The 15,727-nt window shown below is 33.4% G+C and overlaps 1 protein-coding gene across 1 annotated transcript in view; it reads left to right on the plus strand.

The window, feature by feature from the left end:
- The first annotated feature begins 5,587 nt into the window (after positions 1–5,587).
- The window catches only part of LOC115443548 (semaphorin-2A), a 123,510-nt gene continuing 113,370 nt past the window's right edge, over positions 5,588–15,727 (plus strand). Inside the window, exon 1 of the mRNA XM_030169000.2 lies at positions 5,588–5,867. The gene's annotated coding sequence lies outside the window, so the exon portion shown is untranslated. The remainder of the gene's footprint in view (positions 5,868–15,727) is intronic.

Consider the following 15,727-nt stretch of genomic DNA (forward strand, 5'->3'; position numbering starts at 1 on the left):
GTCATTACTGCTCCGCTCCTATTAGTCGCTTAGCGTGATGATATATAGCCTATAGCATCCACGAACAAAGGGCCCATCCAACACAAAATTTTTCAGTTTGGACCGGTAGTTCCTGAGATTAGCCATTACTGCCCCGCTCCTATTGGGTATAGCGTGATGATATATAGCCTATAGCACTCCACGAACAAAGGGCTATCCAACGCAAAAAATTTTTCAATTTGGACTGGTAGTTCCTGAGATTAGCGCGTTCAAACAAACAAACAAACAAACAAACTCTTCAGCTTTTATATAATAGTATAGATTCCAGACATCTACCACGGAATAAATTAACCCAACAACTTTTATAAAAAAAAATATATCATAAAAATATTTAATAATATTTATTACAATTTTAACATTAACTTCATATTATCACTTTATAATTGTGAGCTGTATTATGTTAAATAATTTTAAAGTAATTTTAGAGATACTAGTTTATCACATTTATATTATAAATCTTGTAAAATTTTATGTAATTGTTAAGTATTGGAAGTTATACATTCAATTGCTATTCCACATCATACAACAAATTTAAACTTTGAAATACTCATTGGAAGTATATTCCAACCATAATAGCGGGTAACCTAAAGGAAACATATTATTCGTTCGGTTAGTACCTCCTCGGAAGTAACTTCATCATTTTAGCTGAGCACACGCCGTCAGCCCGCAGTCAAGTTAACGTCAGAACGCGGCGTGCTTCGTGTACCGTTTAACGTTTGGACATTTAATAAGTGCGAAAAACGTACAAACTGACCGTTTCAGTTAAACATATTTAACACCCCCACTTCAGCTGAGTTGGTTTTATGGTTCTGCTTATTTTATGATTTCTAGGTATACTTACATTTGAAAATAACATTGCAGTGTTGTTACTTTGTTGTATATGTGAAGACTGCGATATAAATTGTATATATGCTTTCTTACAAAAAATATCTTATTAATGAATTATATTTGGTAGATATTATACTTTAGTTTCGTTTATGGTAAAGTAATTTTAACAAACGTTACAAGTATCTTTTCAAGTTTAAAAAAACCTTATATAAATAAATAATTTGTTGTTTTAATACCGTAAATGTTAAATAATATCAGCAATCGGAATAAAACACAACGAATATAGCATTTCGTTTAGTATATCGATCATACACTTTTGTAATTTTAACCGTCACTCAAAATGTCAGCTGCGAAGCCCGAATTGAAAATGCAAGCAATATTTCAGAAACAAGTGCGAAGTTGCAAAAACTGATAAGTGCCGGGAATAGATAGAACAATGAAAATAACACTTAGTATTCACGTGTCGAGCTGAAATAATACCATAGGGCTTTCTATTGAGCGCCCCGTGCATTTCGTGTGACATCCACTGACCAGACTTTCGGCCATGCAACACAAAAGCTCTTACTTTTTTTGCTCGCCCAACATAAAATCCAAATCAATGGTTAGCTCGGCTCACTTTTGTTATTGCTGCCATTATATTCGGGACGGCCGACGCTTTGCAGACTATTCTCGGCTTTTGACCACTCGGCAACATGCCGGCCCGCCAATGCTTGTCGCGGTTTGGACATAAAAATTTACAGATTCCTGACTGATTCAGGCGAGCTGCTCGTAATGTTTGTTCGATCTATTATTTAACCCGCTGCGCCGTTGTCAGCATTTTGCCTCTAAATATATTTTACAATGTTACTCTTTAGGGTATTACACGATGTTATAACTTAAGAGGTAACAATACAACGCATAAGAATCCTAATACTCGCCGGGACAATATCCGAGGACACAAAAGGTAAGCACTACTGACTATAAGTTGAGATGACACCGCGTTCATATTTCCTTCATCGAGTCTAAAAGGTAATGTTGCCTCATCCGCGTACGTCTTACTCGGCAGCGTCAACAAAATAAGCTAAATACAGCTGCTTATTGTATCGCTGACAGCAAAGCTGCGCTGCGCTATTGTCGGGCGTCTCGCAAGAAATAAATAATAGCGACTTACTTGATCCTACGAAGCCACAATGCATTGTCATTATTTCGCGCTTATGGAGTTGGAGGCCCTCTTTTCACTCCATTTCCACGGGCCGCCTTATGTCAAAACAATTGAACGTTATGTCGTCGAGTACTTTGCGTCGGCACTGCTCTAGCGTTTGTTAAATAAAGTTCAACACGCAACGCGTTTGTTGGGTGGTCCCCGCGCTTTACAAATTTATGTTCGCATTAACGTCATAATTAAACTCTTTACAACGGTTTCGTAATAGTACAAAATAAATACAACCGTATCTTATGTATAAAATCTTATAATGTGTTGTGTTAGTTGATAATGGAATAGTCCATTTTATAATTAATCGTGTAATCGAAAGTAGTACAAAAGGGGTAAAATGTTAATTAAATGCCATATGCTCATTAAGGTATTCAAATTTTGGTGAATACAACGTTTATAAGGTATTTGTAATCAAGCAAATTGGTTTTAATAGATTTTAGATACTGAGATAAAAGGGCAGGTGCAAATGAGCCATGAGATTGATGGGAGTGCGGCAAGTGGGAGTGATATGAAAAAAGGCATTGCACGTCTTTGTTCCGTTGGGGTATAATAAGATAATGCACGTGTTTTAATGCAATTAAAATACTCTCAATGAGATTAAAGGCTTGTGTCTTGTTGAGTAACGTTGATATTACAGGTATTAATTACTTATAGCTATTTGTGTATAGGTATTTAATAAGAGGGCTAAAAGGCACTAAAAAACAACTAAGCAACTATCAGCTTAGTTTAATGTAACCTGAATATTAACCCTAGTCTACAAGCTGAGATCTCAAATATAGTAAAAAGTCATACGTTCGGTCGGTTACCCCTGCGAAGTATACAAAAAGCTCATCAAAACATAATATCTTCTCTTATAATTTATTTTGGTCACAATCCCAGAAATACTCATATAATTTGATTTCTCCGATATCAACATGTGTACTCGCAAAAATTTTGTTCCGAATTTTCTTTTTATACAAATTACCCGTTCACACTCAACATTGTAGAAGAGAATTTAATGAAGTGTACAAACAACAGTACCCGTGTCAAACTGTCAGAAACACGTCATATTTCACGTGTTTTGTTTTAAGTGCCCGCCACGTCGATTCCGTTTAGGCGAACGGTGTGATGCAGAGAATCTGAGAGCTTTGGCATACCCTCGTACGTTTGGAGCATCGTGTCATAACTCGTGAAGTTTGACAGAGGTATAAAAAATAAAGGGCGCAAACATAATGTTACACTAATTTGTATGTTACCTACATGGGAACAAATTGTATTTTGTGATAGATAGTCGCGTCGCATTATCTTCAACGCGGGCCGCCGCCGCGCGAGTGCGGAACGGACTGCCGAGACGAATGTCCGCAGGTTCAAATCAAGGGCACACACCTCTGATTTTCTAGAAAAATCATGTGTGTATTCTTTGTGTATTTATTGTTCGCTTTAACGGTAAAGGAAAACATCGTGAAAACCTGCACATCTGAGATGTTCCTATAGGAATTTCGAAGGTGTGTGAAGTCTAATCCGCACTAGGCCAGCGTGGTGGACTAAGGCCTAATCCCTCTCAGTAGTAGAGGAGGCCCGTGCTCAGCAGTGGGCAAGTATATAATACAGGGCTGATTTTATTATTATTATTGATATTTCTTAAAAACATACTGATACTCAAGATCATAGTATTAAGATTGCTGACAGGCGGTTTCCGAGTTCCAAATCCTTATATCGCGTTGGTTAATCCAAACCTCGCTCGAAGTTGTTAAATTCCTACTCGATCTGTTAAGCTGGGTCTTTACTCGTATTAAATTTACATATTATAATATAGTGATATACTCGGTGATTTTCTCACTAACAAATTTGAAATAATTGATTCCATTTAAAGTAAATAAAATATTATATTATTTTATGAAGAACTAAACAGATTCGTTTGCTATCCATTACAATTTACAAAGTTAATTATATTGAGTTGACAGTTGACACCTATAATGAAAATGATGTTTCATAGTATTCAGATAACACAATATAAATGAGACTAAAATTATTTTAAAATTAAACTAAAAAATTCTTCTTCGGATTAAACGCTCAACTTGTTTTTGTATAATATTTTTCCAATATTAAAAAAGGTACATCGATATTAATTATTTTGTTTAAATATTTGTTACTTGTGGCTACCTCTAACTTGGAAGGATTTTTTTAGTTATTGATGGCGATCCAAAAAAAAAGCAAATAAAGATATTATGAGGGTAGAATAAGGACTTTTTATATTATCTGGAAAATTCTTTAGGGGGTTTCTTGGTGTCGACCTAACGCCTTTTTGTAAGCTGATTTTAATATACATTTAAAAGACATTATATATGTATGTGACTTAGAATTATATAATATTAATGTAGCTTAAATTTAAAGATTATTGCAATTTGTGCATCTATATTTATGTTTATTTAGTAAGCTACTTTTATATTTTGATGTATTATTCGTAGTTAAAGGTGCATCATAATTTCAATGTAAGTTAACCCCAATATATTATGTTTTCTCCTGTTTACATGGAACCACCTTATATTCCCAGCAAACAGAAGCCATGGTCAACAATAGAAACTTTAAATTGTAAAGTGCTAGTTTGCATGATTCAACAAAACACAAAAAAGTATTCCCAAAGGTACCCATAATAACTATATTAATATCCGAATAACTGCTTAATAATACATCAAAGGAATTTTAACGAAGCCCGCATTTAACAAGCAGATGTCTTTATTATAATTTGTATACAGGGAACATGTTTAAAACGGATTTCTAAAGAACATGCAAAAAATAACCAAATTTAACATCACATGTTAGATATAGCGGCACCGCTACCTGCTACTTCGTGACGTCTTGACATAGGGTCATCACTGGTATGATTTTCGCGACTTACCTGTAATTTAATCATAATAAAATTATTTTTATTTGTAAATTTACACATTTAAAAATGTAGTTTTAGAGTCAAGTAATTTTTATTAATACATTATAATTGGGAAGATATTTTGTAAGAAATTTCATAAAAATCGAAACATTTTAAGATAATCGTGTCAATAAATATTCATTAGACAATAATGTATTCAATGGAGCGATTTGTATTGTTTTTTCGATTAGTTCGACGTCGTGACATCCCTAAAAGCTTCATCTGGCACTTGAACGATCGAAAGGTACGACAGCGCGCCGGTATCAGGAAGGAATGTACAGTGGGTGACTTGAACATTTCCTGTCCCTTTCATTCACGACCGGCTTCCCCTAAGTTAAATTCGTGTGCCGTCTCATTCGTTCTCACCAACATTTTCAATACTTACCTGCGTAAAATGATATACATCTGTTGCGGTATAGGGTTCTCTGTCGCACGCGTGCGCTCAAATGGATTGTTGATATACGCGTCCCGCTCGTACGTCTCATGAACAGGGGGTAGACGGTGTTCGTGCGCGTTTGTGTTGGTGTTCGTTTATTTAGTGAACTTGGAAGTTCGCTTTCGTGTTTGTGCATAGGGTGTCGGACGTGATTGTGTGCGTGAGTTGTAGAGGCGCGACATAGCTTTGCCGTCTCCATGACTTAAAAGTTTTGTTCGGAATGAAAGCAGAGAGCTAGTTGTCCGCCGGTCGGCATGCCTGACGCACGCGTGTGTAGCGCTCGGGTGTAACTTCTCCGTGGATATACGAGTTCAAATTTGTTTTCCAAACATCTTTAAATAAAGTTGACGTTTTCGTACGTGGCGTAAGATATTTATTGACGAATAAAGTGAATATTTACGCTGTTTACATAGTGTTGTTTATTTTTTTGTGAAACTGCAACGTGTTTGGTTCAACGGACTACAGAGGTTGGTCGTCGTATTCTCGTGTAGGCTATTGTGAACCGGCCAAGTAACTCCGGCGATTTAGGGACTAAAATGTGTTTTATGTGTTTGGATTACTTTTGCCCAATATTTGTAGTAGGCAAATACTTAGCATTAAAATTTAATTTAACAGCAAACTGTATACAAAATACCTTCAGACTAAAAAGATTAAAGCTCTGAATTTAAATATAAAACAGAAATTTGAAACTTTGTGGCCTACCAAACTTTGTTTACATGTAAATATTTTAGTTTTTTCAAAGTAATAGGTTAAGTTTATTTATGTTTTTAAATGAAACTAAAGTAATTCGAATTAAATTGTAAGAATCTTGTTGCGTTATACAAGTTTTCAAGTTTTGAAATTAATTATTTGTTATACCCCCATCGGCTTATCTGTTTGTTTAGCAACAAATGCCAGCACGATTTGTTATCAATTTCAGCTTACCAATACCACTTTAATATCTATAATGATTACCCACACACATAACACAAATTGTTACTAACAAAGATTGAATTCGTAAACAATTATGAACATCGTGATTAGTTCTAAATAGTCAAAAACCATTTCTGAGATTACCCCTAATCACCTGATGTACCGCATGCATCTGTCTTGAGTTGACGAGTTGAACAACCTTAGAATATAAATAGACACTGTACACAGACAGTATACAAACACACAGAAACGTCGGCAAACACGGCGCCCCTTTAAGAATCATTATTAGGCCCTACTTCGCTACGAAGTTGTTACTTTGACCGCTAATGTTCGAAACATGAATTATGTAGAATTAAAATTGTACGAACGTAAATTAGGTGTCTAAATAAATTAAGGTTGGTTTGCATGTATAATATCGGTCAGTTTGGTTTTGAGGTGATATGGGAAAATGAGGTTTTTATTAAAAATGGCCCCTAACATGTTGTGACTTATTTGATTGAAATATAAAGGAACGTAGTTTTTAATATTTATTATAGTACAAAAATATATAACGTATGTGTTAATTAAAGTAGGTATAATATTTTAAAATTCATATTTTTGACGTTAAGTTCATAAGGGTTACCCAGAATTTCTTAGAGTAAAATCCAAAGTAATGTAAACAATGTTTTTTGACTATCCTAAAATGAAAATTCACCCTATTCGCATAAATACAACATGTAAAATAAACTAGGTAACCCTTTTTAAACACGCATAAAACACAATAATATTATTTTTTCTACATTGACATAAAAACATTCACAAAAAGCTATTTTAAACGAGAAAAATCAATAAAGAGACTTATAATTTTCCACTTGCTTAAGTTAATATACTTAGTCTGGCCATAAATACTGTTACACTTAATTATAAAAAAATATTACATTTGAATTTCGAATCTGTCATTTTTATACGATTGTTCATTGTGTTTTCTCATTTTGGCGCCAATACATTGTAAAATATTTTGCGATATTAAAATGGTGTGGGGTGATAAAGAGAACCGAATCGCTGTGATAGCATTACACAAAGTAGGTATGGAGCCAAATGCAATTTTAAAACTCTCCATACACTTGGTATTAGTAAAATGTTTGTGTACCGGGCTATTAATAGGTACAATGAGACCTCCTCTGTTTGGGACAGAAAAAGATCTGGCCGTCCACGTAGTGTTCGTACGAAAAAGGTGGTCAAAGCAGTAAGGGGAAAGAATTCGAAGAAATCCTGTCCGAAAGCAAAAGATTTTATCTCGGGAAATGAAGATAGCACCTAGAACCATGTCGCGTATTTTAAAAGATGACTTAGGACTTGCAGCCTATAAGAGACGCACTGGCCATTTCTTAACTGATAATTTAAAGAAGAATAGGGTGGTAAAATCGAAACAACTACTGAAGCGGTACGCAAAGGTCACAGAAAAATTTTGTTTACGGATGAGAAAATTTTTACAATTGAGCAACATTTTAACAAACAAAATGACCGTATTTATGCTCAAAGCTCTAAGGAAGCTTCCCAATTAGTCGACAGAGTGCAACGTGGACATTATCCGACTTCAGTGATGGTTTGGTGGGGTGTTAGCTATGGAAGGAGTGACTGAGCCATATTTTTGTGAAAAGGTATCAAAACATCGGCACAAGTGTATCAAGATACCATTCTTGAGAAGGTAGTTAAGCCCCTTAACATCACCATGTTCAATAACCAAGTATGGTCCTTCCAGCAAGACTCGGCGCCGGGTCATAAAGCTCGGTCCACGCAGTCTTGGTTGGAATCGAACGTTTCGGACTTCATCAGAGCTGAAGACTGGCCGTCGTCTAGTCCCGATCTTAATCCGCTGGATTATGATTTGTGGTCAGTTTTAGAGAGTACAGCTTGCTCTAAACGCCATGATAATTTGGAGTCCCTAAAACAATCTATACGATTGGCAGTGAAGAATTTTCCCATGGAAAGAGTGCGTGCTTCTATTGATAACTGGCCTCATCGTTTAAAGGACTTTATTTCAGCCAATGTAGAACACTTCGAATAAGCTTTTATATTTTTAATTTTTTTATATTTATGTATTAAACTGACACACTGTAAAAGTAATAAATGTTTTTTGCAGTTAACAATTTTTCTTTTTTCTTTTATTGCAATATTTATGGCAAGACTAGGTAATTAAATTAGAATCCAATAACGTACAATAAACGACTAACTAAACATCAAAAAGTAGAACAAATAATTAAAATAACACATTGATTTGAAGTCAAACCTTTGCGTATAAATACTGAGAAAAGCCTTTATTAAATAATAAACATAAGGACGTCAAAGATAGTAAAAAGATAATTCAGTTTATTTAACAGAGGCGAGATTAATAAAATTAAAATTTTGTCTAACGAGACTTCAAACGAAATTAATTTCATTAAGAGCTCGTTTTGTGACCTAAACAAGCTGAAACTAGGTACATTAGATTAAAATGAGAATAATAAAATGCTCGTTGTATTTGTTGAAAAGTTATATAGTCCTCGAGTAAAATAGGCTATTATTTTATTAGATGTATTTCTTTCTACATTAGACATAATAAAACTGATAAAAGTTAGAACAAGGTCTTATTGTTTCAGCCTTATACGAATGTATCGCAGAAAATATTTTTTTTTTCGTATCTTGTGAATAACTTTCTTTATTCTGCTAATGTCTACATGTCGTGTTATGTCATATATAAGACTCAGTGTTACACGTGGCCTCACCCATGTGAAAACTCATTCCTACTATAAAAGTCCGTAAACTACAACGATGTCAGCTCCATCTATTTAAAATCACATTTAAAAATTCCATCGTTTCCCATGAAAGGGAATTACCTGGATATTTATTATTTTTTTATTGAAGGACCTCCAACAAAGGATACACGGCTTATAATAAATACAATGTCGTAATATTGGTATAATGAACAATGTGACGTGCCTCTTCAATTACAGGAGACCACAGCATGCAAATTTATATATTAGTACAGCGGCAAAAATAATAATATTTGTTACTAATATTATTTAGGTATATAAGTAGAAACTTAAAGCAGACAAAAGTAAAATATAAAAATTAAAATATAAAATAGCCTATGTGATAATCCAGGACGTAGTTACCTGTGTGCCAAATGACTTCCAAAATCGTTACTGCATTCACTTCTAACAAAGGTAAAAAAAAGTTTTAGCAACTTTCGCATATATATTAGGAAGTAGGATTTCCTAAAATAAAGGCTGCACACATATCATGTATGTCACAGATTCCATAAAATAATAGATTAAAAATCTTTCATAAAGTCATATGACAGAATCCCTCGCCGGTTGCAATAATTATGCCGGTGATTTAGTGCAATTACAACGTCTGACTCGGCATGCGTCTCGAAAGGAGACAGTATGAGATTTCTCATCGCATGTACGGAGTTTGTCAACTAAAGAGATCTAAGTATTGCTTACCAATCAAATCAATTTAATAACCGCCCTTGCGAATTAAAAACCTTGATTTATCATTATTGCTAATTTCGCTTTTTACATCCATTATAATATTTCTTATTTAAAGCACTATTGCATTAATAGTAGTTATTCCTTTTATATTTTTCAAAGGATTGAAGTCGCAACAATGACATTGTTCCCACAGCTTTATGAGAATGATCGAAAATATACATATACGTATACAAAAGCTGAACCCAGTATGTTTACATATTGAAAGAAGTCAACAATAATTATATCTCACTCAATATCCCATTGTTCCACTCATAGTCGTGAACCTTCTCTACAACTGTGAAATGCTATACTTGTCTCCCATCATACCAGAGTGTAATATGGGTTGGCAGTCTATATTAAGAAAATATTAAGAACTCAGTTATGCGCACTTCTTCATAATGTTTTATTCCATCGTTAAAGGATCCGTTAATTGACAACAAATGAAATCGTATCTTTTTGCTTTTAAACGGTATCTTCTTATCCAAAACCGAGCCCGAAACCGGCGCCAAGATGTTGGTTAGTACAAACTCTATAAGTTACAGTTGTTGAAACAGCATGTTAAAACCACCATTGATATAATCCAGGCGTCTAATTATATCTGCTTATTCAGTCTTACTTATAAAAAATTCGCAAAGCTATAATTAATTAAACACAAATTTACTCGATCAGCTGTAAGTCAAAACCCGTCATCTTGCCTCTTAATAAGATTTAAACTAGGAACCGGTGAAGTTTTTGACAGCTATTTAAGTAATTCTTAACCACGTAACGCTAAAACAAGTTTATAAGTAAAACTGATTATTTGGTCATAACATATTTTAAAAATACTACCTTCCTAAGAATACCGGTTTCATAAATATGTTATAACGGATATATCCCGGCCAGAAAGAGTCGGTAAATATTAGTACTAAAAGTTTGTAAAGGTATCGTGGGAACGGTAACTTTATTCAAACTTCAAAGTTATGAGGCGTGTGAATAAAACTTCTTTAATAAAACCTTTGGCAAAAATATTATAGGATTCGTATAACATAATTATACGATTTGTAGTTATAACTCAGTAATATATAATTGGTAAAAATATTATAACATATTTTGTTATATTTAGAGGATAGATCTACGCAATACAAAAAGAAAAATAATGTTATTGGTTCAACAAATTTGAATATATCCCATTGAAAGTACAAAAAAGAAATTTCCATTATTAATCTAAATAAGGTTTTTCAAAAATCACAACCATCAAATAATTTATTCACTTAAGCTATATTCAATTTGCACTTCAAAGTGAAACTAAGTAAAGTTAATTTCGTTTTATTTGGGACTGTATATTATTGGATATTTCTAGACTAAATATTTTTATTTTGCATTTTAATTTAAAATGCTTAGTAATACTTCTAATTCGATTTCAACCTTCAATATTATTTTACGTCTTATAAATATATTTTGATACGGGAAACGGCTATCTCTCGAGCGGAACCGGTAGCAAAATCTAATATAATAATTCTTTAAATAGGTATATTCTAACAATGTTTCTTTATTTAATACTTATTAAAAAAAAGACACAGAAATATGGTGATGCAACTATAAAAAAAAATCGAGATCAAAGTAGAATCGGAAACATTATGCTAATTAGAATTATTACATCTATAACGAATTAATGGACCCTCGAAGAACGGATGTCGCCGGACACCATAAAGGTCAATAGCATTACGACCGTCCCGAAACGTAAAAATCTCATTCCATAATACAGATACCCGAGATATCAAAGTCTATAAAGATCCCTTACATCCGTCCGGAGAATTACTATCATTGGCACGCCGTTGTTTCGGCTTGTCCTAAACAATTGATATCTCTATTTGTATCAATAATACGAGAGGCAGACGTTTACGTGCATTTCGTACGTGGTCGGAATGTAGTGGCTCCCTAGTTGCGGGCAGACTTCACGTTTATTGAAACTATTGACATTTATGCCAGGATTCAGCTTGTACCGCCAACCGTTCCTATATTTATAATATTTTTGTTACACTGTTGTTAGATAAATATGGCTGGATAACATATGTTATCGTAAAGTTACTAATGTTGGTTTTACTACGAATTTCCATACAATTTACGATCATAACCGTTTATTAGTTATTGCTAATAAAACGCTAATATGGAGCAATAAAATTAACATTTAGATGCTGTAGTAGACCAAGATCTCAATAAAACAATATAGCATCCGCATTTGTAAGATTAATGAGAGTGGTATTTAATGGATCTATCAACCCGTGAAAAATGTGTAGATTTATATAACCTAGTAGTTATTGCATGTAGCTCACTCCGCTTGAGAGTCCTGAAAATAATCCCACTTGTATTTTTCGGGTATAAAATGTAGCTTATATGGAAAGCCAGTATATTATCTGTGTGTCAAATGTCTAAACATCCTTACAAACTTTTGCATTTTGTAGTACTATCAAGATTTAATTTCATTTTTTATTTTCAGATATGACGTAGTCTTTGCGTTTTACCTTTGATTAAATATAAACAATAATAAATATCTTTTAATTTCCATCACATTGATGTATTTATTCTCTCTGAAAGCTTAAATCTTTGTTCAATAATGCATAGATAGGCTCCTGAATCATAAATGTTAAAATTCCACGTTCATTTTTGTACCAAAAGTTCCAAACCCTATTTGCAAAATCAATAGTTAACAGTAAAATATCCAATTGCTACAATATTAAAAGAAACCGCAAGGAGTCCTACGGCTGCGTTATAATTACAAAGTTCAACAATCTACAGTAGAATTTAATAACAATTTGCAGTTATTTCTCGATAGATGTTCCTGCATCCCCTTTGAATCCTCTACGAACATTTCTTGAGGTTGCGGTTTGGGATATCCAATAGCGCCGTTAGTACCATTTAATTGATTTTCTGCTACAGAAACTAATTAGACTTGAGGTTTATGTAACCGAACAGTATTAATAACTTATCGTGTTGGCCCCCGAATAATCTCGTCTCAGTAATCCTTCTTGGTTAATTGAATAAATTAATATTTGTATCTATTACAGTTTGATCGGACTAAGAAGCTGGATTTAAAAATAGAATTTTATATTGCTTATTTCAGCGTAAAATAATAATTACTAGAAAATTTATATTATTCTGAATCGGTATGTTACAAAACTAAATATCTTTGTCATTCTTCTTATACCTCTGGTCTTAAGATGTAAATTCAGAAATGTAAACACATCATACGTTCAGTATAATATAATAATCATTAAGTAATGGTTGTCTACATTATAATATGGAATACTCAGATTAAAATTAGTCACAGCAACCTACAAAGTGGATAAAATAGATTACTCCGTTGATCTTTCCTTCTCGCTTAATATGATCGTTCATTTTAATTTTATGTGATAAATTATCTTCTATTTGTGTTATTATATCTTTCAAAGAAAACAAATTACTTTTAACTAGTAAATATCGAGAATTTATTTGTTTTACAAATGATTTTAACGTATTGTTAAAACTACCGAGGCTTGACAGTAACAAAACCAAAAACCTATCCCTAGTTTCATAAAAATATGGTTTTTTATTATGCTTGCTTGATTTGACCACTATAAAGGCTTTTACAACGTTAACATTGTTTCCACGACATTTTAAATATACATGTAGTCGTCACCCATCCCACTTCGTACAAAATATATCGTCACCCAAACAACAACGTTCATAAAAGATAAGAATAACTGCATTGGACAAAAGCTTTTCGAATGCAATCAATAGTAAATCTGATATGAAAATCAATTTACTCAACGGGCATTGGCTCTGTGACAATACCAGTTCCGTTGTGCTCTTATTCGTTTGTTTCATACGTTGTTATTTTTATTTCCAAATAATATAATGTTTCGCCTACTATTACTATCAGCTCACCGATATTTATTCAGTTCCTTCCTAAGCAGCTTACAATTCGCTGTTACTACGAAATTGTATTAATAATTCAAACCAAATTTGCTGAATGGGAACAGTATCTCCTTTTGGCAACCCAATTCGTTTTATGGATTAGTTCCTTCATTTACACGAGTCATAATTTCTGTCGTATAATTGTCAACCATTTTTTTTTATGAAACTTGACTTTATTTTTTATAACCTTGGTGTCTGTTTAACGTACATAATAAAATGTAATGAGTTTTTTCATGAAAAACTCTAAAAATTTGGGGGATCTTTGTGTATGTTGAAAGTTATGTTTTCGTTATTGTTGATTCGTTGTATCCTTTTTTTCTATTTTTATAAGCGGCTTAGAATTTCAGTAACTATAATATTATCAAAGGGAAATCACCCAAAAATTTCATAACACGATTATAGTATGGTAACAATTATAAAAGAAAGAAAAAAGTTAAAAGCCGTTATGTTTTTAATTTTTATACTAATTTCACACGGCTGTAAAATAATTACTGGGATAATTAATTTTTCCTTCAAACATCAAGTCCGTTAATGCCGCGAAAGGGTTGAAAGAAAACACTTTTTAACAAACGTGGCATTGTATGTAATGAAAGAGACCCGCATAAAACTGTCCAAGTTTCCACCTTTTAAAACTAGCACCCAGACCCTTGTAATAATTATACCGAACCAGAGCATTTTAATTAAACCGCACGCAATGTTAATTTACTTAACTAAGATGTGTCGGTAGATATTTTTACTTGGTTTAATGATGTGTCATGGATACGGGTAGAGGAGGAAACATCGAGCATTGTGTTTCGAGGCTCAGTGGTCTTTATCGAGGCGAAATTTCATTATAATCGTACCCCGTTCCACCTACCCACCATTCAATTGGAACACCTTCGCACAATTGGGAGGGCTGGCTCAATGGGTTGTCGGATGAAATTTCTTAACATTCTTCGTTCATAATGAGCAAAGCCTGTCGTGCAATGGGCAGCAGTAACGGTGTAATTGTATTGCGAAACGAGATCGAAAGACGTTAAGGAAGATTAAAATCCACTTAATGAACCCGACTTAGTATTTTAATATTTTCAGAATGCTTGTGATTTGCCTTTCAACGGCAGATGAATTTTGTAACGGAAAAATATTTTCGTGTTCCAAGAAATTTTGATTTCACGTGATAATAAGAAAAGAAGATATTATATAACCGAATAATAAATTACAAGATAAAAATCGGTTATCAGCAGACATAAGTGCTCATGTTGTGAATCAACTGACGATGAAGACATTAATGTTAAACCGGTTCGGATAATTGAGCGGCGCACACTAAACACGTTCGGACAATATTTATCGGAAATGGAATTATCTTACAACGAATACTCGTGATATTATTATACCTTTTGAAAAGCCAACAAAGTATCAAACTTTTAAAGTATATTTCGATTATTACGAATTTAAAAATGATTTTTCATCCGGGCTAGCAGATGTATCAACACGTCAACTATATCCCGCGGGATATAAACAGAATTTTAAGCATTATTGATATTTTTTAGGTATTATTTTGAAATTGAGGGGTGGTCTCCGAATCCCGTATATTTACTCCGAAGGATCTACTGTCAATTGAACAAAAATCGCTCAAGCGTTTAACCAATGCCATTAATCATTCGAAATAAAATTTTGAAACCCCATCCTCCTACAATGTTAAGCGCTCACTTATATGGGATGTGAAACGTTTGCAATCGGAATCACATAAAACATCGATTGAAATTTCTGCGCACAATGATTAAGAAAAAAACTAATTGTCTCGAACAATATATCACAATTAGTATTCCCCGAGGACGTTCGTATTCCAGTACATTCAAAGTACTAATTAAGATAGATTCATTCATTAATCACGCGAAAAGTAATAAATCGAACGCAATACATCACTGGCTAGTTAGTTTTCAAATTATCGATCCGAGTTACTTTTATACCTATTACATGTCCCTCACATATTCCTTTTTTGACGGTCC

The sequence above is a fragment of the Manduca sexta genome, chromosome 11 (assembly GCF_014839805.1).
Source record: "Manduca sexta isolate Smith_Timp_Sample1 chromosome 11, JHU_Msex_v1.0, whole genome shotgun sequence".
Taxonomy (NCBI): domain Eukaryota; kingdom Metazoa; phylum Arthropoda; class Insecta; order Lepidoptera; family Sphingidae; genus Manduca; species Manduca sexta.